Raw genomic sequence first — 23,772 nt, forward strand, 5'->3', positions numbered from 1 at the left:
AGGCGGGGGACGACAAGATGAAACAGCCTCAAGTTGCACCAGGGAGGTTTAGGTTGGGGATTAGGAAATATTTCTTCACTAAAAGGGTGGCCATGCACTGGCACAGGCTGCCCAGGGAGGTGGTGGGGTCACTGTCCCTGCAGGTATTTAAATAAGTCGTAGATGCACACTCAGGGACATGGGTTAGTGGTGGCCTTGGCAGCGCTGGATTAACGTCTGGACTTGATCTTAAAGGTCTTTTCCATCCTAAACAGTTCTATGGTTCTGCCTCGCTCTGCTGTTATCCTACATAGCTGCTGACTTGCTGCCTTCTCCCGCTGCCTGCCTCCTGTGTTTCACCCATGTGAGATGCAGATAGAGGGCCGATGCATCGCTGAAGGAACTAAAATAGCAAGAGTACCAGCATAACGCTTGAATTGCAGATACACACTATCCAGTGGCATTACACGAAGCAGATGGAGAGTTCCCCTGGTAGCCCTGCTGTCTGATAGGCACTGAATGGCTCAGGTACCTGGCTGGCTGAGCGTCTGGGGCACAGGTACCAGGTTGTGCTGTGCTGCAGAGGGCATTATCGGGGTGCTTGTCTCGTCCACCCTTGGTCCCCATTTTGCCCCTTTTGCTGTGCAGTGCTGCAGTTCTTGGCCTCATGATGTGTGTCTGGGAAAGGTCAGGCCTTTGTGGTTTTGAGATGAAAACTTTGTCTGATGAATGAAAAGTACATCAACAGCTGTTAATGAGATCCCCTAACATCAACGCACATCTTGTGGGGACTGTCACAGCTGGACTTCCTTCGTGTCCTTCCTTTGGTCAAGGACTGTCTGCTGCACTTCGTGTACTGATGTGGAGAGGTGGTCTCTGGGCTTGGGTGAGGCTTGCCGGTGCTACCAGTGACTCCAAATTCAACTCCAGAAGCCAGCTACCATCATGTGCAGCTCGGAGAGAGGAAAGCTTAACCCATCCTCTCTGCTGAATACACATGCAGCTTAAGCAGCTTGGCTTAAATCTGGCTACGGTGAATGGTGCATCATCAGATACAGAAAATAATCATAGTGAAACCTCAGCACATCTTTTCTTTGTTAATTCCTTTCAGAAGCTACAGAAACTAAGTACTGTGTAGATGGTAGTACAAGAGTAAAATAGCTATTGAAAGGCTCTTTGTAGTTTCAAACTTGTTTGTTGCTACTGCTGTTCTGTACAGCCAGACGTAATGAAGCTGTGTGCAAGAAAACCGAATTTCTGGGTGCCTGCTGTCCTAGAGGATTGTTAGCGAGGCACGTGAGTGGCAATAGCTCCAACATTTGCATTTGCATCCACGACAGCACATTTTTTTTTTTTTTTTTTTCCCACTTGCTGATAAAACACCTTCTCCCATTGCAGACCATTCCTTGCCACGCCATGTCACCCGGCCGCTCCGTGCGGGACACCCCTGCTGCTCGGCCCCTTCTTGCACCAGGGGGGTCTGGGGTTCGGGGCGGGAGGACGCAGCTGCCTTACGGTCAGATAAATTCCTTCTGTTTGAAGAATTTTAAAAATATGTTGTTAGGTAAACAAATTTCACAAGAATGTGGGTTGAAGACCCTTACTCCTGGAAAGAAGCATCAGAAGATGTGTAAAAATTTTTGTCGCTATTTTGGTTTTCTAATCAAAAGACCTGCCAAAAGGAAAGGATTGCGTCTTGTAGCTGGGCCCTGGCTTTGAAACACTGCAGCGGGGAGGATGACAGGAATTGCTTTCGAGTTGTTCTGGTAATAATGACTGTAGATCAAATTCTAATAAGTTCAGCCTCTTAAACGTTTTGCTTTAAAAAAAAAAAATAAATCCACTTTTCTATCTGGACATATGTTTTAGCTCTGTGGCATGGCATTTATGTGGAAAATGATACAAGGTAAGACATGGAGTGCTGTTTAGAGGAAACATTGTAGATTATAAATAGATTAAAGATTCATCTGACAGAGGAAATTTTCAGTACCCATTTCAAACTGGATGTGGCTTTTTGCCAGGCTGCCTAATGCTCTCCTAACCATAGCAGGGTCAGCTGGTGGACAGTTCTACCTAGAGTTTTTTAGTTAGTACTGGAGATGTTACTGCAGGCTACTTCTTAGACTTGTATCAAAGGAAAAATTGGAAGTTAGCAGTAATTTTTCAAAAACTGTTACCTATGCAAAAATCTCTGAGTTTAGGGAGAAAAGGTAACCAGAAATCTGAGTTTAGGGAGAAAAGGTAACCAGAAATCTGAGTTTAGGGAGAAAAGGTAACCAGAAATCTGAGTTTAGGGAGAAAAGGTAACCAGAAATCTGAGTTTAGGGAGAAAAGGTAACCAGAAATCTGAGTTTAGGGAGAAAAGGTAACCAGAAATCTGAGTTTAGGGAGAAAAGGTAACCAGGGCAGCTGTCCCTCTCGCCTACCTGCAGCTTCAGCAGACATGCCCTTGCATGGCCTGAGTCTCAAAGAGCTGAGTTTTATCTGAGCTGGAGTTCTTCATTTATTTTTCTACTGTCATATTCAACTTACACGTTACTGGAAAGTTATGAATGAACACTTACATACTCCAAGCATCTTTTGACATTTCCAACACAATAAACGTGTTAGACTAATTTAAAATATATTTAGTTACAAGACAGCGTGCTTGATTTCCTGCACCCCCGTGTCTGCTCACCTGGTCCTGTATGGACTCGGTCCTTCACCTTTGTGGTGGAAAATGATTTTCACAGTGTTATGAGTATATGTGTATAAGGATACTAGAGATGGTGCTAATTTATTCCTGTTGTGCACTTGTATAAACCTGGTATGTGTAGACGTTAATGCGTTTCCTTCTCCCAGTGTTTTCTGCACAACAATGCTTTCATAGCTAGAAAGATAGCAGTTTAAAACTGAGGGAAAAGACAAAAACCATGTTAACTGATTTTGGGAATGCTAGCTGTGTTTTAAAATGTAAGGCTGTGATTATTTTCTGTGTTCTCCATTTTGACTTTGCTCTCACCTTCTAACTGAAAATGATTATTACTGCCCTTGTTTACTGTGCTGATTTATTTAGCCAATACAAAAGACAATTCTATTGTCAGTGTAGGATTTTCAATAATGTAAGGAAGCTTAAGTAATCATTCTTATTAAAATAATCAGGAATTTGTCATAACACTTCCAGAAATGACAAAGCTCTATTTCCAGAAGTTTCTATAGCATTTTAAGCTGCTTTTGTAATGGTGGTGTAATTGATGGCAGTGTCTTTAAGCTGACTAGCTTATTTTAGGTGACTAGCTTACATATGTTGCGTATGTATATTTAGGACATACTTTTTCATGGTGAGAGCCTAACTCATTTCTACTGCTGGCTTTTAAGGACTTTGAGATTAAATAAATAGATAATTCAGAGATATTCAGAGGTGCTTCAGCACAACGTAGGGTACCGGTGGTGATTGCTGGGCTGTTCAAGTGCTTCTTGGAAGTTCGCTGGGACCCCAAATGGCTCTGGAAAATGTGCTCTTAGCTACTGACTTGTTTGTGGTGTACACTCGTATCTCTTGAGTGGCCTAGAAATCTCAGCTTCAGAAGTCTAAACGCTGGGAGTGTGTACTTTTATATGAATTGTGGGTTAAGAAATTTTTGCACAGTACAAGTTGCAGGGTATTTGTACAGGCTGATCAAACTGAATGCTTATCAGAGGCTGTTAAAACAGACATCTGCATCTTTCATCGCAGTAAGTGGAGCTAAGTACAGTTATGAAGCTTCTAATTATTGGTACGTGTGAACTGAGAAGCGAGGCTGCCCTCTGCACGTGCTGGATACAGCTCACATTGAGAAGTGGATGCGATTAAGTTGGTAGGAGAAAAAAAAAACCCAAGATGTAAACAAAATTGTTAGTGAAAAGAAATTGTCTTTGATAAAATTCTGCATCTCAATTCACCTTGAATTAGATTCTTTGAGGATAAGGTCACTATTTCTCATCAGAGGCTTTTCTGTGACGTTTCTGCTTTACAAAACGATCTAATACCTCTCTCAGGTATCTCCTGCCATTCTTCTCCATTAGCCCTGATGACTCTCCAATTATAATGCCCTTTGAGCCTTTCCAGGAGGCAAAACCAAGGTTTCACATTCCTCTGGAATTATCGTGAACAGAACTGGTTTAAAAACTGAATTGTGGTAAATTAACAGTAACCCACCGCCTCTCTGTAGTTGCTCTCTGGCATGACTGGATCAGTCACTTCTTGGCCAAATAAGATGTCAGGATTTAATTTAAAAGCTGGGTTTGAGTTTTGGGAAGTGCCCCAGGGTGCAGAATATTTCCATGCGGTGAACATCACTGACTCCTGTTAGTGTCAACAGATGATTTTCATTTGAAATGTAACTTTTAGTCTTAGTAACAGATCAGAATAAAGATATTATTGTGATATAAAATAATAAGTAACCCACGTTCTTTGAATGAACTGCTCACGAGAAGTCTCGGTGTTTTGTGGGTTTTTCTTAATACAGAAATGTGTCTGTGTGCATCTGCTTCTTTCTTCTGCTCATTCCCAGTTCCGGCCTCTGACATTCAATGAGTTTTTATGTCTAAGTGCAGTTAAAATTGTAGAATAATGTGGGTTGGAGGCAATCTGGAGATCATCTACTCCAGCCTCCTGTTCCAAGAAGGTCTGGTTAGGTCAGGTTGCTTGGGGACTTTTTCATTTGAGTGTTGAGTGTCTCCAAGGTCTCAGTGACCTCTATGGACTACCTGCTGCAGTATTTTACCATTGAGGGAGGTGGGTTGGTGAAGAGAAAAGTAATATTGTTCAGGAAAAAAAAAATTAAAAAAAATAAATTGGTCTAGCAGTAGTAATTAGCCAGCCTTGGAGAAGATGCACACTCACAATAATGTTCTCCTGCTCTCATCCTTGGTGTAAAAGCGAGTACTTTAATGTTAGAGATGGCACATCTAGCAGTTGTGTCTGGTAGATAACTTATGGTTGCTTTCAAAAAGGTTGGTGAAGGATTTGTTTTAGGGTGCTTTAGATGATTTTGTTCTCCAGCAGAACAATTTGCTGTTTGCACTGAAGCACGCTGGTGGCGGTGAGCGCCGCTGTGCAGCCCCCCAGGTCTGTTCTCTGCTTCAATGACTTCGTATCACTAATATTGGAACTCAAAATAAGTAAGACATAAATAGATAGTGGTAATGTAGAACTGCTAGATTATAGTGTATGATATGGAATCAACAATTTTCAAAGTAACTTACGCTCTTAGGAAGCTAAACCTCAATCCAAGACCTAATTATTTTAACGGTTATGAAAACGTTGCCCTTACGCATTTTCCCAAAAACCAAAGCAGTAAGTTTCTTTCTTCTTGGCACCAATTTTTTTATTTTGTTCTTAAAAAGATTAAACAGTCTAGCTGCATTAATTAGGCTTTCAGAGATATTTATTTGTGATGTGCAGACTGAAGGCTGAGCCAGTAGCCAGGAATTCAGCAGCCCATATGAGTGTGAACAATGAGGCATCTTTTAGAAACTGGCAGTTTTCTCATTGCGCTGCCAAATGTACTTCAGCTTGAATCCCTTACACAGGGGGACTTCCAAGAAGTGTTGTTTCCATTGAAGATGCATGATTGTTCAAGTGTATTTTGGAGCTCTAAAACATGTGCTAATCAGAAACTTTGATGGCTGTTACTTGGCCTTAAACTCTTTATTAAAAACAGGTGCTTCTTGTAGGCTTTCAGCAGCTTGGCTGTAATGACAAAGGCAGCTTTAGCTTTTTAAGAGTTTAATGTGTGGTGTAACAACAGCGAGCATCAGAGCACCGGGCAGTGGTTGTGTTGTGAATCTGCATCTGCAGAGGTAATCTGGGAAATAACCAGAGACCAAGTGTGCCGGAGGAGGATAAAAGAGTGAACCAGAGGGCAGGAGAGGGTACACCGACCTTTAGGACCATCTGTTTAACAGAGCTCTGTGTGTGTGTGTTTTTCTGGAGTCTGTAGTAGCTGTGTAGAGGTAGCAGTTTCTCAAACCATTAAATGACAATAATTCATCTTTTAGTTGGTAATAAAACTATGAGCTTAAAAAAAAAAAAAAGCTTCAGAATTTCCTGTTTAGCAATGCTGGAACACTAATTTGACTGAGATCAGCATAGTTATTTAAAGGAGATGCAGCTTTGGGTGCTTTCAGCATGAGCCTGGAATATCTACTGAGAAAGGTCTCCTTGTTCTCCCAAGGTCCGAGGCAGCATTTCCTCAGTGCTGGTGTCTCAGGGTGAAATGCTGGAAAACAAAAAGTCAATAGAAAGCCACACTGGACTAAACACTTCTAAAAGCCCCAGTATATGCCTGTATCTTTAGATGACTGCTCTTTTGTTTGTTTTGGTTTTATCATCATCTGTGTCCTTATCCTCCAGAACACATCTAGGCACTCGTGAAAATGTCAGCTAGGTTGTCCTTGGTAGGTTGAGAAAGAGATCATTTTATGAATAGCTTTTTTCCACCACCCCCCTTTCTGGGAAAAAAAAATAACAAAATTGATTCCTTTGCTGATCTTTGTCTTTAGGTGGATCCCGTTCTATTCGTGGATCAATAAAAATGTGTCTTTAACAAAGAGAGGATAGATACAGAGGCAGAAAGATTAGTCCATTCATCAAGGACGATGTGAAAGGAGGACTGTGGTGAAGTTAGAGATCTCGTATGTTCTGTTGTACTCCCATGACACTGGAAGTCCCATCACTGGTAAATATTTCCAGTTTTAAACATCTACAGTTTCAATAGCTGCAAAAGGTATTTTTATGTAATAAAATTAATATATGTTCGGAAGTGTTGTACACTTGTGCTTGTCTAAAGAGAAGCATTGTGATAACCTGCTCTGTCCGTGCTTTCTGAGTATGGAAGAGCAATTTAATTTTAAACCTGAAGTGTTAAGTTTTAATTTTTTTCCTTTGCTCAGTCTCCTACTTAGTCATACATAAATCACAGTAGTATGAAAGAACTAGTAAAAATGGCTGTATCCTTCTAGAGCTGTAATTTGGCACCATGAATTATTAATTATTAGACCAGTATAGCAACAGCTTTTTCAGAAGTCAGTATAAATGTAAGAGGCTCACCTTATCAGCTGAGATCTAAGCAGTGGCAGTAATGTAATTCTTACCATTTAGCACTTTGTGGTATGTTGAAAAGGAATAGGATATTAGACCATTTAAACTTTCTGAAATACAACACAAAGTGAGGAAGTGCCTTTTTTTTCCTCCCTCCCCCCCAATAATTTCAAAGAAATGAATACATGTGGATTTCTCAGGGGTTTGGACTGGTGGAGATGTTGAAGCTGTTCCATTTGTGAAGCATCACTGTGAGGGAGACCAGCTCAAAGAGCACGCTTGAAAAGGGAAGGCTTTGGCTGCTTGCACTGGTTAAAAGAAAAGAAGAAATCGACAGAGGCTTGAAATTAAGCTTAAAATGGATGAAAGGTAGCATTTAACAAATACAAAGGCATCGGGTGTTGTAAGTAAAATTTTTCCTTCCTAAATAATGTAGCTTTCTGGTTTAATGCTGTGGTACTACATAAGGCTGGTGTTAATTTTCTTGCAGCCATACCAACGGTCCTAGGCGACCCTTGTGTTGTCCTCTGATGTCACTGCTCCGGCCAAAAAACCCCAAAAAGGTGTTTTAAATTCTTGTTTTAAATGACTTTTGTGTTTGGTGTAATCCTAAAGGTTCTTCTCAAAACTTTGTCCTTCTCAGATATAATCTGCCGCTGGCAGTTTCCAAGTTCAGTGCAGTAGCTGATTTAATTGAATCCCATCTTGCAAAATTTAAGTGCGTGTAATGGAAAATCGAAATACTTCAGTGCTTCTCTAATTTTGAAATTTCATTTTAGCATTTATATTATTTTAGCAATACTGCTTTCCATAGCTAAAGATAAGTTATTAAAATAAGGAATGTCTCCTGCAATATATCATAACCTATTTTTAAAAATATGATTTAACTTATAAACAAATTAGGAGAAGGGTATTAAGGAACTGATTAGGTCTTTTTTTTTTATTGAGGTTTTTAATAACCATTATACTACAAAATTTATGTAAAGCAATATTTCAGGGAGAAATCCTAATGACATTCTAATGTGAATTTTACCTGAGATTGTTTCACAGGACTGTGCAATAATCTAGTTGCTGTCACTTGTGTCTGATTTACAGGGGCCATTTTGCTCCCATCTGTTGATGCAGACAGACCAGGCAGGGTTAGGAAAGAGCAGTTCATCAGCGCCAGTGCCTGCAACACTGGTTGCAGAAAAGTAATTAGTCTGAAAATTCAGATGAAGTATGTAAGTCCCTGCCCCGGTTCTCTTTTTTTAATGTCAAAGGGGAAGAATTTGGTGGGTGATACTGCAAATTAAAGTTGGAAATCTTCCTTTAATTTTCTTACCCCCTTTTGTTGTAGATTTTACTTGAATTTTCAGTACAAATATATAGGCAAAACCCAGATTTCCTATGGGAAATTATTAATAACCATATTTCTTGCATATTTCTGTTAAGCTAAGTATACTCGTATATCAGCAGATTTAATAACTTGGTCTGGGGAAGCATGCATGAGGACAGGGCTCGTGTGGGGAGCTGATCTGTCATAGCTTTCCTATCCCCATTTCGTATTCAGGATAATTAATGAATTTTTAGACATAGTTCTTAAAGCTTGCAGTAAGGCGTGGGCGGGGGGCTGGCTGCAGTGGGAATCGTGCTGCTTGCAGGGAACCAGGGGTAGCCCCTGCCTTGTGGATGCCCCTCATACCTGCACCGTGGGTAAAATGTTACTTGAGGAGAGGCAGCAGAGGTGGTTTCATTTGGTGTGGGAAATAGGTTTACCTTCATTATTAACTGCACAATCATGCTCTGATGATGCTTAACATGTGAAAGTAATCAGGACACTTTCTTCATCTCTGGGCAGTGAAGAGAGGGAGTGCATTAATTACGCCATCCCTCCAGGTGAGCGGTGCTTGTATGCAGCACATTACCCAAATTAATGTGACAGAGACCATTAAGAATTATTTTTCTCATGAATTCCAGCTATTTTCATTAGGTTTGTTTTGGGCACGCTAGCATAGATTTGTGCAAAACAGGACGAGCGTGCAGGGTGATGGGGAGGAAGAGCTGGTGCCTGCGGCACATGCAGCTTGAGCGCTGGCACTGCCGTGGCTTGTGACAGTGATGCCGTGCTGGCAGTGCACATGCCTGCTATCCCATTGTCCCGGGACAGCCGGCGTAGGCAGCCACCGTGGCCTGGGCACCCATCACAACTGGAGCCTCTCATGCAAGAAATTGGAAAAGTCCTTTGGTGGGGAAGAAAGATAGGGAGGAGACTAAAGATGTAAGTCTTAATCTTGGACGCTATAGTGTGTGGAAACAAATGGTGTGGTAAAACTGACCAGAAATGTGCCAAAAGGTTCTTAAAAGGCAGCTGAAGCCTGCTGGGGGCTGCATGTGGCTCTGGGGGGTGACCCGTGAAAGCGCATCAAAGCGTGTGTCGGCACTTCCGTTTGCAAAGCGTTAGCTTGCAGCAGACTGATCTGCCAATAAATAACACTAAAGTTTACAGGCTTTTAAATGGATGAAAACAAATTTGGATGCCTTTTTCTCATCAGTGCTTTTAGGGGTACAATTTTTTTCCCTCAAAGAGCTGTGAATTTAAAATATGTTCAGACACTTCTTGCATCCTGTGACAGCTGCCGGGCCGTGATGCTGTGAAGAGGAGAGCTGGTGGCCGCGAGGTCCGTGCTGGGCATGGCTTGGAACTGCTGCCACTGCGCGCCTCTTCTAGGGTTGGGCGTGCATGGGTGCCAGGTGGCCTTCTGCCATCTCAGTTGCCTTTTTGTTCCCAAAATTAATCCCCTCTGGAACTGTAAGGGGGTGGAAAAGGCTCATTTGACTTCCAGCCTTCCACATGTACATTGGTCCAGCTCCAGGGTATGCCTGTGCCGCGTGTGAGGGTGCCATTGCACAGTGGATCGCTGTACCCAAGCTCACGTTAGCAGAGCTGGCCCCGTGACTACCAAAGCAAAGCCACCACCGTGGTGTCTTTGTTGTGGACTGAGAGCTGTCAGCCCCCAGGATGAGCACATGTTGCACAGAAATCTGTGCTGCCATGCTTACTCCTGTTCCTTAGCCTGGCGAGGCTGTGATGTAATCACGCCTTTGGATGCACACCAGAAGCTTTCCTGTGGATCCTTGAAACTTGGCTTTGGTGCCTCTTGGAGCTGCTGGCCACAGCTTGCTGAGGAAAATGGTGCAAGCACCAGATTTTGGGTATTATCCTGAACACAGGGTCTGGAGAAGTACCCGCTTTCTTCACATGGAACAGTAGCAATAGTGCAAAGATGTCTCACCAGCGTGCATTGAAGTTGAGTAAAGGGTGGCGATTTTTTCACGTTGCACCTTAGCTTTATCAGATCTGCTCTTTGGCTGAGTAATGTTTTTGCATCTTTTGTGTAAAATCTGGCATCTGAAGTGTTTTATAACTGCACCTGGGAGCCCAGAGTGACAGAGGGAAGCAGGGATGGGGAGTGGGCGCTGCTCCCCCCCAGACAAGCTCGCCTTGCTGGGGTCTGGCATCAGCATGCAGGGCTCATGGAGGGAGCAGTTCGGTAAAGCTGCATGGGAGTGGTGTGCAGGCATCGCTCCCCAAACGGCAGCGTGGGGACACTTATGTGGTTTCAGTGCAAAAGATGAGGCCTGTAGTGGCTAGCCTTGGGGCGTTACAAGGTGGTCTTGTTTTTCAGAGAGGGAGATTGGGTTATGGCTTCGTGTTTGGTGGAAGCTCCTCACAAGTGTCCCTAGAAGATCCCAGTGCTGGGAGCCCAGCACTGCACTGTCCTTCACCCTTCTCTGAGCAGCCATGCAGGGCTCCTCGCTGTACCCGTGCCCTGGGGGTGACTGCAGCAGTGCCCATGTCCTGGGGGTTTGCCCGGATTTGGAGCAAAGGAAACCAGCCAGGCTGCGAGCACTCACCCGTAAGGTTGGATGGCTGGAACAGGATTAATTTTTGCAATGCAAGTCTTCATGCATTGAAACACATCTCCAAGTGAAGATGTTACAAATAATTGTGCTTGGATGGCTTTTGAGTCTCACAAATTAAACCTATTAGGAAAGTCTTACTCGAGTTTCTGTGGTGTGGTTTTGCAGAGGGAAATACTTACTCTGTGTTTGAGAAGCAGTAAGAACTATACACTTTAAGTGGCGGAAAACATGACAAAATGTTTGTTGCTGGGAATGGAAGTATATCAGAAAATATATGGCTATTACCCAGCTGCAAGTTTCTCCATTTAAATGCAAACAAAACAGGAAAATGAAATGCAATTTTTAGTTTAATCAACTTTCACGAGTCTTTTGGGAAGCCCCAAAGTATCTGAAAGGAGCCTCTGGGACCTGTTGGGTTTAAATATGAGTTTTGAAGTCTGCTCAGTAGTAGATGGTGTGCTGGGTTTGGTTTAAAAATTAAGCTTTGCAAGTGGCATCTGGGCCTAAGGGGAAGCTGGCTGGCAAGGGGGAGGGCTTGTCACATTAACTGTTCAGCTCAGAGGAGGATTAACCCTTTCTTTTGCTAAAAATGTGTCTTAATATAACAGTTCTTTGCCCAATACATATGACAAATAGCAAGTTAAAATAACAAACTTATCCATTAGAATTATTAAAATAAAAAGAACAAGTATGTATAGGAGAGATGATTAAAAGAATAGACAGCAGACTGTACCAGGCAGCAATATGGAGAGTGCCACCACAGTGGAACTCACAAAAATTAAATTGAATTAAAATGCCCTCTAGTTATTCTGTCCAAAAAATAATGAATTTTGGGAAAGGAATTAATGATGAAGTATGATTTTTAATATCACAGCATCAAACATCTCATCTACAGAGATGTTACAGGTATGATAAAAATATAAAAAAGTTTGTTTTAATAAAAAAAATAAGTGTAAGAATTGAGGAGTGCAGAAGACATAGTGAATTGGATTTTTTTTCTAATCTCTGGCACTAGAGTGGGCTGGGACATTTCTGCATTGATGTCCTCAGTGTTACGTTTCTCTTGAGACCAATTACAAAGGTTCACAAGGTTGTTTTTATTTTCCTTGCTCTTGATGCCTTTTTAATGAGGCCTCCTAGTAAACAGCAAGCATTATGCTTTCCTGTTATATTCCTGTCTGCCGCCTTTAAACATTTATTACTAATACATGTGGGAAATGATTTATAAATTAAATATTAGGAAAATGTACTTTTAAAAAACAGAAGTAGTTAGGGGGTATATTTTATAATTGTCATTGGGGAAGTGGGAGAGGAAGTCATGCCAATATTTTGCTAATGGAATCGCAGTGAAAAGGACTGTTAAAGCATCATTGTGGTTTCATGTAATAAATAGAGATAATAGATGCATGGAGTTTTCAATCCATGTATCTGGGCCTGTGGCTTGGTGTAATAAAATCTGAATTAAAAAAGAAAAAAAAAAAGTAATTTGTGCAGAGTTGCCCAGGGAAGTTTGAACGTTGCTGTTCTGTGCAAGCGTGTCTTTCCCCCCTGGACTGCCCTCCTGCTCTGTGCCAGCACTGCCAGGTCCTGGTACCCACAGCATCCTATCAGCACAGAGTCCTGGTACCCACAGCATCCCATTGGCATCGTGCCTGCCAGCACCAGCTCCGGCCCTGCATTGCTGCCTCAGTCACTGGATCTGTGAGATTGAGGTGATACTTGCAAAATGTTTTCTGATCACCAGCACCAGCTAATCAAGCCTAATAACACAGTTATATTGGAGCTAAAGTGTGAGTGACAGAGCCCTGTATGGGGTGACTGCATCATGCTAAATGCTGCCGTGTTGGGACACTGCGTGCTGCAGTATTGCTCTTGCTGCCTTAGAAATACTGAAGTCAAGTACAAATACTGTAATTGTTTAAAGATGTTGTGTCTCGTTACTGAATTGTATTTATTTACTGGCTGCTTAGTTACTACATTGGCAAATGCTACTTGCTTTAAATCATGACTCAATTTGCTGGTAGACAAGGCTTTTTTACCTGGGTTTGGAGAATTTGTTTTGCTCTTTCATGCTTTGGTGCCAGATTTGCGGTAAGGTTCACAGTAAGCGAATGCAAATAGAAGTGGGGTTTTGGGGGGTTCTTTAGTTTGGATGTTGGTGGCATTCTGTTGGGGTTTTTTTCTTTTTGGTGGTTGTTGGGGTTTTTTTGGTTCTGGTTTTTTTTTTTGGGGGGGGGGGGTGGGGGGGTGTTTTTATTTGGGGATTGGTTTTGTTTATTTGGTGGTGGGTGTTTTGTTTTTAACAAAAGTCCATGCATTTGGCTGCCCCACAGCAGGCTTTGTCTCTTTTGTACTGGTAGTTTGCTGTGAGCCATCTCTGGTGATAACCCGTGGCCGCATCTCAGCTGATGCCCTTTTGCTGTCCCATGGCAGCCTTAGATGGCACATCTTGTTCTGCATCTGTGGTATCTTTTGTGGTGTAGATAGATGAGTTCATTGATAAAGTTCACCTATAGACACGTGTGTGGGTAATACGTATGTATCCAAAACTTGTTCTCATAAACGATGCATTTCTACCAGGTTTGTGTTTTGGGGAGGTCTCTGTCAGCACAACAAATCTCTCTTTTTATACCCTGTTATGGTGGAAAGCTTGGAGGGGTCCAGTTCCTCTCCTAGAACTTGCTCTGGTGGCTTGAAGCAGAGTTGGAAGCTGAGCACAGGGAGGCTGTTGTTCAAGAGAGTCATTTTAATTATATGTTTTGATTCCTCTGGGTCTGGAAACTGTTGTGGATACTCCTGAGGACTGGGATGCAGAAAGGTGTTTGTGCCTCTGTCTCAAGCAGGTCTTTGCTTTGTTTCTTGATATTTGCATCTGTGATTACAACCACTTTTGTATGCTGCAAGTTCAGCTCCTTCCTCCTATTCTGCCCTTGGAGTTCCTGTTGAAACTGGCTGAAGCACTTGTATGGCTGTGACCTGCAGTGCTGCCACCTCGGACCGCAGCCCCCTGAGCCCTAGCGCGTCCCTCAGATGCTCAGCAGTAATTCAGCTGTCCCTCGGCTACGTTATCCCTCTGAAAAGCCTTTTCAGCAATGCTGGAGGAGAGGAGCGGTTGTCTTTAGCTGCTGCACTGAAAGGTGTTTACTTCTTAGTGATGTCAGGCTGGTGGCACTTCTTTTCCAAAACTCAACAGTTCTGAGAATATGAAATAATACTTTGATCGTTTTCTTCTTTTATCTATTTAAGTAGCTGGTTTTGTTCTTGTATGAAAGCAATCAGCTCAGCTAATCAAGCTGCATAATGATGTAAAGGTCAAAATAAAATAGCGAGCTGCCATGATTCACAGCAAAGACTGGGTTCAGCTTTCAGAGGAGAGCAGACCATTGTGAGAACATAAACTCATTTTTATTTTTTGAAAAGAAACTAGGTTACTATTTTTTTCCTGCCCTTTTTGCTGTAAAGTCATGTTGTCACCCACAGATGTTGTCCCTGAAAAAAATAAGAAGAGTGAGTAGCTGGCATCTCTTGTAAGGAAAAATTACTCTGAGAACATAGAGGTCCCTAATTATATTGGAGTAATAGCAGACTTGATGCTGTGAGGGGAACATGCTCACCAGCAGCTATCCGTTCTCCAGACAAGGTTGGCAGCAGCCTCACCAGGACACAAAGCCTTCTCTCTCTTGCAGTCATCTTCAAACTGCATCGCATCAGCAGAGGGTATGGTGTCATGTTCATCCAACCTCGCCGCATCAGGCAGTGAAAATAGAAAATGATACACCATTAATCCTTTCTTGACGGTTTGAAGATGATAACCCTCTGTAGTCATCCTCTTGAGCCAAACTTGGATTATCTTCCGTGGTATCTCCTGTCACCTCCTACTGTGCTGCACACACGGGTGCTGTCGGAGCCGATGCTGGGCAGGGGTCGGAGCCGGGGTCGGGCCAGGAGAGCGGGCGCTGTTAGAGAAAGGCTAAACTTCAGGGGGGGTGATGTGATGAGGAGCGATGTGGTTGAGCTGGAGTTTTCCAAAGCTCTTCAGAGACGTGGGGCTGGCGTGGCAGCGTACATGGTCAAGTTGTTACAAGGACTCATGGTGGCATTTATTTTAGAAGGCCAATCATTTATTTTTTGATTCTGCTGTGTGAGATTTATTTTTAGTGTAACTAATCAAATGAGTATAGAATGAACCTTTTCATGAGTAGCAAGTAGCTTGATTTATTAAGTGGGATTGTAATCCAACATGAAGCATTTGATTACCCTCACACATGCTAATCCGTTTTTTATGAGATCAATTTGCCCCGAAGATTTGGTATTTTTTTGGCAGCCTTTTTCCTTAAGACCTCAAAATGGTATAAATTATGAGCTCCAGCTGTTTCTCATTATGTGGTTTGGTTTCTGACACACAAGGTACTGGATTTTAAGCTTCTCAGACTTTTCCCCAGTAAGTATTATTTAATAGCTGTTGCTGCATGAACATTGATTTTACCAAAATAAGTGCATTAAGATGTTTACTTGTTATTATTTATTACCAGCTGTTTTGTTAGCGTTGAGTTGGTGTTTTTTATTTCTTTCTGGGTACAGCATAATTAATTTTGTGTGCTTATCTGGAGACTTTCTTGTCAGTTATTCATAGCCCGACTACTTTGTCTGCAATCTTCAAACAATTTACTGTGTGATGTGAAATATTTCAGTGTGTTCTTGCATTAAGATTTAGAATAATGCAGCTGTCTCTTGGTATTTATAGCAGCCTGCTGCAGTGGGAGGCAGTTCACCTTTTATCCTCGGCAGTGTTGTGGCACAGGGAAGACTGGCCTTACACACCTTGGGAGGATCGGTTCTGGCTCAGATCTGGGCTGGTTCAGATTGTTTCCATGCTTGTGTAAAAATAACGGCATTGACCGGCTGAGGGAGGGTATCTCAGCTCCCCAGTCAATTGTTTCGCGACGCTGTAGGTTTGGATATGAAAAATTTTGTTCTTTTTTGCCTGTGTGGACAATGTGTGATGTTTTGCATAGATCCACGGTGTCCTTCTGCACTGGGAAATGCTTAAGGAGGTTGAGGAGATGTGTGAAGTTTCAATAGTTTCCAGGACAGTTTTATTGTGGCATGGTAGCAATAAACTCCCAACAAACGGATGAAATGCTTGGAACCTTAAGCCTGGTTTTACCCTGACGTGGGTGGGGGGTGCCCACGTGATGGACACGGCTGCTCAGCTCTGTTGCCCCAGCTCCTGCTCCATGTCCCACCTTTCAGCCCATCTACTCTTGCTCTGAATATTTTTTTTTAATTTTTTGTCAGTGGGATTAATGGCAAGGATGTAGTGAAAAATGGTGACTTTTAAGACAGTATTACTTATTTTTTTTCAAAAAATAAAGCCAGAATTAAGAACAATGAAATTTCCAGAGGTAATTACAGCAACTGTTCACATCTGTTGGAGAGAAAAATTGCATGTTACCTTTTCATCCACTCAAAAATAAATAGCACAAATTGAGATTTGTGCATGATTCATACCACTCATTTATAGGATCAGATACTCATTAGGAAACAACTATGAAATCTGAGAAAGCTATAGTTTTTGTGTATAAATTGCAAACAAAATGATTGAGTCAGTATTTCAATTATTCTAGTCTTAGTCAAAATTTGATAACTGATCCTTGGTGCGAGATGCCTTTAACACTGAGACTTTTGCTCCTTAATCCCAGCTGCTGCACAGCTTTCCAGTTGTTGAATGAAGTGATGGCCAGGTTTTAGCCCTTCTTTAATTAGGCATCTTTAACATTTAAGGTGGTCTTGTAAATATAACCTAAGTTGCACAAGTCATGCATCTTGTATGTATGTATATACTCTGATCCTTTAGAACGAGTACCTGCTGTGACCCTGAGCATGGGTGCAAACGTGCTTCCTCACCACAGTGGTAATGCTGAGGTTGGTTCATGAATGGCCGTTAATATTCAGCTCAAAACAAAATACAAATCATTGAGAGTCAGCAGAAGACTTTGTTTCTCTTCGTTGTTGCAGTTTACAGTTGTGCATGCAGTAATTGTGCAGTTTAATCACGTTCTGCTATCAACCACTTAAAATATTTCTGAATTTACCAAGAGTGGCTATCCATCTTTGAGCACTTTTCAAAGGAACAAAATAGAAATACCATAGGTCACAGATGATTATTTTTTTCTTATTTCTTTTTTGCCAGTATTTGTTATATATCAACAAAATGAAGAAATAAAATGAAAGCCAAATAAATTTCATTTCTTTCAAAGCCCAGAATGGAACATGATGCTATTCAGCATCTGTCCATGGCAGGTTTCCTCCTTGCCTTCCGCCTTCCAAGCAGGTGTATCTCTTGGTGGCAGTGCTCAAGTGCACTGGTGCTGTAGGAGGATGGGCAGGCGCCTGTCTCGCTGTGTTCCCAGGGCTGCCAAACCTCAATAAAATGGTGAAATCCTCCCGAAGTCTAATTTCCCAAGATCCAAACCCAGGGGGATTTGGCTAGCTTCAGATGAGCTCCAACATTGCCCACAGGGTTTGCCCATCACAGCTAATTACCATCTGCAGCTGCTGATCAGTGTAACAAGGTGGGATACAGCAAAGGGTGTCCCGCTGCCAGGGCACAGCTCCCAGGGGATGCAAATCCTTACATGCCCCAAAAGGCATTTTATGAGTTCAGTGGGCAGATAGACCTGAAAAGGGCTGAAAATGGCCAGTCAAACGTTTCCCATTTTGGTGCTTTCATTACAGGGAGGGGGAGAGATGCGCTTCATGCTTCTGTTGACCGTAACATACCCAAGGCAAAAAAGGATTGTGAAATTACAGTTGTTTCTCTGCTGCTTGGGGATTTCTTCACAAATCCAAAGCACTGGTGGGTTTCTGCATGTTTGTTTGGTTTTCTGCAATTAGAAGCTGTAGCTAGATTTCATGGCAGTTTGAGTTAGTTTTTTATGTAGGGGTAGTGAGAGGGAATTTGTTGGTACGTGTTTTGTTTTCCTTTCCTTCATTCTGTTTTCCTAAAATGAAACATGATGATGTGATATGTGGAACTGATGTAAAAGAAATTCATTCTGGTTCTTCAAATTCATTGTGCAACCTGCTAGGATTTTCCTTCCTGACCTTGCTTGCGGATTTGATACCATTAGAAGAGAAAAATGATGCCTGAGAAGACTTGTAATCTAAAAAGTCTACCTTGATGGTAGATTAAAAAAAAACAACCAAAAACACCACCCAAAAAATGCCCCAAACCCCACCAACAAACCGTGAAAACTTTTAAGTATTTTGTTAGAGGACTGGAGTGCCAGGGTTTTTTTCAGGAAAGAAGGGTGATGAATAGCCTGACATGCCTTTGGAGGAGCCCTCCAAGAGGATGTCAAGAGGAGATTGGCCCTTCTATCAGGGAAAAGGGCTGCCGCGTGTGTGTGTCTGTAATAATTAAAGACATCATGTCCTAGAAAGTATATCCTGTCCTGAATGCTGTGACTTTCTGGGAATTGATGGGGTTTTAGCAGGGGATGAGCAGGACTTGGGTTTTACCTCTTGCCCTAGTACTGGTGGCTGGGTGAGACCTTGAGGTGGCTGGTGCAGATGGGATGCTCGCCTGCCAAAGCAATGCCTGCCTCTTCATATACTTACTTAAGGAAATACGTAAATGTGATTTTACGTAATATCTAAAATGAATTTGTATGGTAATAAGCTCCGGTGTGTGCACTAAGCAATAGTTTCATCTCACATAAACATTACTACTTGAAAGAATTTTCTTTCTGGCATTTCTTTTATAACTGTATTTCAGAGCCACCTTACTGAGGAGGTTATTCTGGTAATATTTTTTTTTCCCTGCAAATAAACTATTTTTGAAAAACAGATCCTTCCTAAGGGCAGTCAAGTGTCAAATACAGAGTTATGGATGGTGTCAGCTGCGTGTGGAAGCACACGCTCCATTTATTCATTACAGCTGTGAAAGCTTAGCTGTGCAAATGCCAAGTGCCGGTTGTGTACCTGTCACTTCATAGCTTTTAATGAACATTGATCATGTTCACCCAGACGTTTATTTGAATAAAGTGAATGTGAAGTAATTTTTAAAAACACAGTGTGAACTTTCTTTTTTTTTTGTAATATTTTATAGTCTTTAGGATGAACCTGAATTATTCAATAATTCCCATCTGAAAAATTATTACTGAAACAGAACAGAATCTGTACATTCATTTTGGTCATCTTGGAAGGTTTATTTAAGAGTAGAATTTCTCAGTATACTCTTTTCTTAATATTATGTACTTTTTAAAATTAGTTCCAAACCCCCTATTCTCTGTAGTTTGAAGCTGTCTCGAATATCTTTCTTTAAATAGTCTTTAAACAGTTTCCTGGTATTACCTTTGGGAAAACAAACCGTTCTCTGGCTCTTCGTGCAGAACTCTGTTATGTCATTTAGGGAAATAACCATGATCTCTTTGCTTGCTTGAATGAGTGGTCTGGCTTACCGGTTTTCTTCTGCCATTCCAGGCAATACAAAGTGTGAAATGTAGGAGCGTGGCATTGCCAAATCCGAACTACAGCTCATGGGTCTGTAGGGTCTGTGCCCTGAAGCACTGAGCGCTCAGAGCAGACAGATGGGGACCCAGTCAATAAACTACACAGTCGCATCCTTCTTTAAGAGCTGATTCCTTCTGTGTACGGCACAGTTTGCTGTATGTATCCTATAAGACATACAAACTGAAAGCACGGTGTGATGATGGGGATATATAAGATCTTCTGGGAAACCCCTAATCAACAAATAATTTTCAGGAACCCCACAGAGAAGCAATCTGTTATGTGGTCTAAGAACGCCACACTTGTTTTAAGTCCTCTTTCATTAAATACCCCTTCCTGCATGGGCTGTTTCAGGGAAAGTACCTAAAATAGATGTGGATACTGTGGAATATATAGCGGTAGCTTACGTTTCTTAATGTATTGTGGCTATTGAAAAGAAAAACCCATTAAAGAAATCTTTCTAAACAAATTTAATGTGTTTCCTGATTGAAAGAAACTACATTTCTGCAGACAAAGGAAAAATATTAAATATGTTGATTTTAATAAAAGCTTTCCAATGTTTAGTTTAAACCAAGGACCCAAGTGCAGTCTGCAACCAAATAAATTGATCTGCAGTCTCTGCATTTGTCGTGACCGTACTCGAAAGGAAATAAATCTATAGGTCATTACTGCAAGAATAACGCTAATTTAGCCTAGGAGTCACTCTTAAAAGTTTTTTACATAATGATCTTGCAAGGTGCTGAGCTTTCACAACTTAATTGTGTATTTGAAGGTAGAAACCATATAACATAGATGGTTTCATTTCTTCAGGGACTAGGAGTGCAATGCAGTAGACTTTTAGCCCCCACCCCCCTTGCCTTTTCAAATTATTTTTAAAATAACAATTTGCGTTTGAGTTGGCTTGGAATTTGTGGAAGACAGGGACTGTCAAAGTAGAGCAATCAGATGATAATCCTAATTACCCAACTTTGTACTGGCAGCTTCTAGTGTATTTTTAGTCTATAGGATCAGAGTTATAGTTACCAGTAATTTGATAAATTTTGTCATTTTCCTTTGAAGAAATTATTTTAGGCCTTTTTATTTTTGTGAGTTAACCTGCTTTCTTGAGGGTAAACCAAGAAATAATTTATTCAGTGAAAGTTCCTGACAGTTTTTGAGTGAGAATAAATATTTCTAAGATCCTTGTGGTTATAAAACTTGACAATTTGCCGACAGATACTCTCCTCTCTTGAATGTTGTGTAGTGGCGTCAGTTTGAGATCTGATAGCCAGTTCGTTGGGCTTCTTCCAAGGAGCTGTTCAAAAAAGTTCTTCAAATTTAGGTTCATATCTTTCTTAGGTTTGAAATATTTTGTGGTATATTGTATTGGGGCTGTGGGCTTCTGTGTAGTGGAAAAAGCAGAAGAAAGCTGGTCAAGCCAGAAATCACTGGAGTGTGGACCTTCCCAGTGGGGCTGGAGCCGCCTTCTCATGCAACACGTTGGAAATCTGGTTCCTGCTGCAGAAATGTGTAGAAATCATGTCCTGCTTCCAAGTGCTTCTGTTTGATTTCCACCTGGGGACTCCAAACAGCAGTTCCCTTCGCTTGTATTGCTTTGGTTCATGACAAGATGTAATTATCGAATGCCTTCAGCATTGCCTCCAACAAGCCTGTAAAGCCTCTTCCAGTAGCCTACAGGTGATTATTCACACATCTGATCCTTGACAATGATCGACCAAATGGATAGCTTTTCTGGTATGACATGAAAACTTTTTTTGGGCTTATGGTGGCATTTTCTGAAGCTGTGAGTGGTGTGGGCAGGGAGGCAGCAGACCTGCCTGGCCAGGGCAGCTCGTGGTTCAGGATCGCATCAGGCAGAGCCGCTTGCTGCCACGACCTCCCTGGCAAATTCCCGGCTCTCGAGGACCGTGTTCCTCTTGCTGCCTCCCCTCAGGGCAGCTCCACTTCTCCAATTATTTGCTAGAGAGAGGATGACTGATGCTGAGGAGTAACGGTGCGAGCTCCCGGCGGGGACGTGAGGGATTTGGCTGGAGATGGTGTTCGTGTGGGGCAGACCAGGAGCCGAGGCTGTAGCTGCACCATTTGAGAGAACACTCACTGCGGGCTGAGATGCTGGCATGAAGATGAGCTGCTCTCCCTCTGGGCAGGCGGAGAGATATTGAAAGTCTCTTTTTTTTTTTTTTTTTTTTTTTTAAATGATCCACATAGAACTAATTTTGTATCCATGGGAGAATTATATCCATGGGATGTTTAGCATTAAAAAAATCACTTTTACGTATTTGTATTCTATATAATACAATGCCAGGTGCAGCACAGGTCCTGGCTCAAGCAGTGCCTTTTATTTTGGTCCGTTTAGTTCAAATACAACTGAATGAAGGCAGCAATGAGGGACAGGATCTTAAATTGTCTGTGAGAAGGGAATGGATAATCAGTGAGGCAGAGAGCTATAAACAGGTTATCTGTCTGTGAGCTGGTCCAACAGTGGCAGCTCCTTGGGACCTGTTGGCTGGAGGGTGAGGACTGATAGCATTGGTGCCATGCGTGGAGCAAAATCCATGACTGGTGTAGCCAGTGAGGTGTTCAAAGCAGGCTCCCACCCCTGGACAGAGGACGGCTCTTGCTCAGGGATGTGAGATTTATTACTGTTCTTTTTCCTTATTTTCATATATTCCTTATTGTCTTCATTCCTTTCCCACCACTCAATGTGAAGTTCTGTTTAATGTCTTGACGTATTTCTGTGCCTTTCCAAAGAAGTGCAGTGCGTCACCCCGAGCAAAGCCGTGCCCACAGCTTCCCCACGCTCGTCGCTGCGTTTCTTTACGGCCGGTACCCGCTCCTTCGGCAGTCCCTGCAGTGTCTCTTAGTGTGGTATTTGCAAATTAGAATGATCTTTTAGAACTGTTATTTAACAGGGAATTTCCAAGCTCTGTTCAAAGTAGAATCTCACCAATTGGACAGCCAGGGGAAGATGGATGGGGTTTTGTCTTCTGCAGCGGCAGAGCTGATTAGCGTTTTTGTCATCACTGGAGACCCCCGGGGCTCAGGTTGACAGTGGCTCAGTTCTTTTGTATTCTGCTCCTCTGCACTGCCATGTTCCTCCAACGCTTACAGTGAGCAAGAAAGGAGAATATTAATCATCAATAAATGAGCCAGGTTACCTATGGAGCGTTCAACACACGGTGGTCTCTTTTACAGTAAGCCTTGTTATTATATAAAATAAAAGCATATATTCTATCCGGCTTTCCTAAATTTCCCCTCTAAGGTGGGGAGGAAGACCAAGATCAATGACGGATAACGATAGTGTATGGCAGTGGGTAGATGAGACTGTCAGGTCCAGGGAAAAGCAATAAAGTACACAAAAATAATAAAATATTTTGATTCTTATAGGTTTCTACTTATAAACTTTGATTTCTGCAGCCTGAGGCTTCCTGTTCATCTGCAGCCTGAAGAGGTCCGAGACCTCGAGTGCACTTTTTAATGCCAGATGTTCCTTTGCAGAAAAGAGGTCGGATGGGAATGAGCCTGCGGAGAGGAAGAACCTTTCCTTTCTGTGCCTGGTGCCAGAGGGGAAGAGGCTTATAGGAAGAGCCTCTACAAGCAAGTAAATGAAATTATTGATTAAGTGTGCAATAAAGCGAACTCAAATGTTTAACGATAGCTGATTCATGAGGATTGTATGCACATTTTGTTTCTTAAAATTTTGGTTGGCTGTTGGGATCCGGGATTTGCAGAGTGCAGATCTGCTGGTCTGGCACTGAACAGCACATAGAGCAACTGCTTTTTTGAAAACAAGAGAGCAGCAGCTCCTGTGTTTTCTTTGTTTTTGTGTGAATTTCAGGAGTCTCAGGGAGAGCTAGGGAGCAAATTGCCCAAGCGACGTGTGCAGGGGATACATGTAATATATTACATTTCATTTCTTATCTGACTAATAGTGGGCCAAGGAAGAGTCCCGACATGCAAATAACGCTGACGATGTGGCGGATGAAGCGTAGCACGTCTTCCCAGAAACATGGGTTTTACAGAATGAGTCAGACGGAGCATCTTCCTGGCAGACAGTACTGTCTGTCTCTGGATTTCCAGCCTCTGGTGACAGTGACTCGGTGCAGCTTGTGGAAGAGTTGGAAGGAAAGAGGAGCGGCAGTGGACCAGTCTGAAGTTGCCCTGTGGGAGCCCAGGTCCTGGGTCTTGGCTCCTTCCTGCGGGTGTGTGGTTTGACCTTAAATGCGTCAGCCCCTGTCCTTCAGGGAGCCGGTCTGGTGTCGCTGCGGGTGCTGCAGGATGCCCTTTGCTCCAGGCACTCATTTGAGACC

At 42.3% G+C, this 23,772-nt stretch overlaps 1 protein-coding gene across 5 annotated transcripts in view; it reads left to right on the forward strand.

The window, feature by feature from the left end:
- Window positions 1-23,772, forward strand: part of CNTN4 (contactin 4) — a 339,145-nt gene that overhangs the window by 94,640 nt on the left and 220,733 nt on the right. The window contains exon 1 of one of the 5 annotated variants that reach the window (XM_037386327.1): window positions 15,278-15,389. The exons of the other annotated variants lie outside the window; for them this stretch is intronic. The gene's annotated coding sequence lies outside the window, so the exon portion shown is untranslated. Of the gene's footprint in view, window positions 1-15,277; window positions 15,390-23,772 lie in introns of those variants that run through there. 5 annotated transcript variants of the gene reach the window in all.

Source organism: Falco rusticolus, chromosome 4, assembly GCF_015220075.1.
Source record: "Falco rusticolus isolate bFalRus1 chromosome 4, bFalRus1.pri, whole genome shotgun sequence".
Classification (NCBI taxonomy): domain Eukaryota; kingdom Metazoa; phylum Chordata; class Aves; order Falconiformes; family Falconidae; genus Falco; species Falco rusticolus.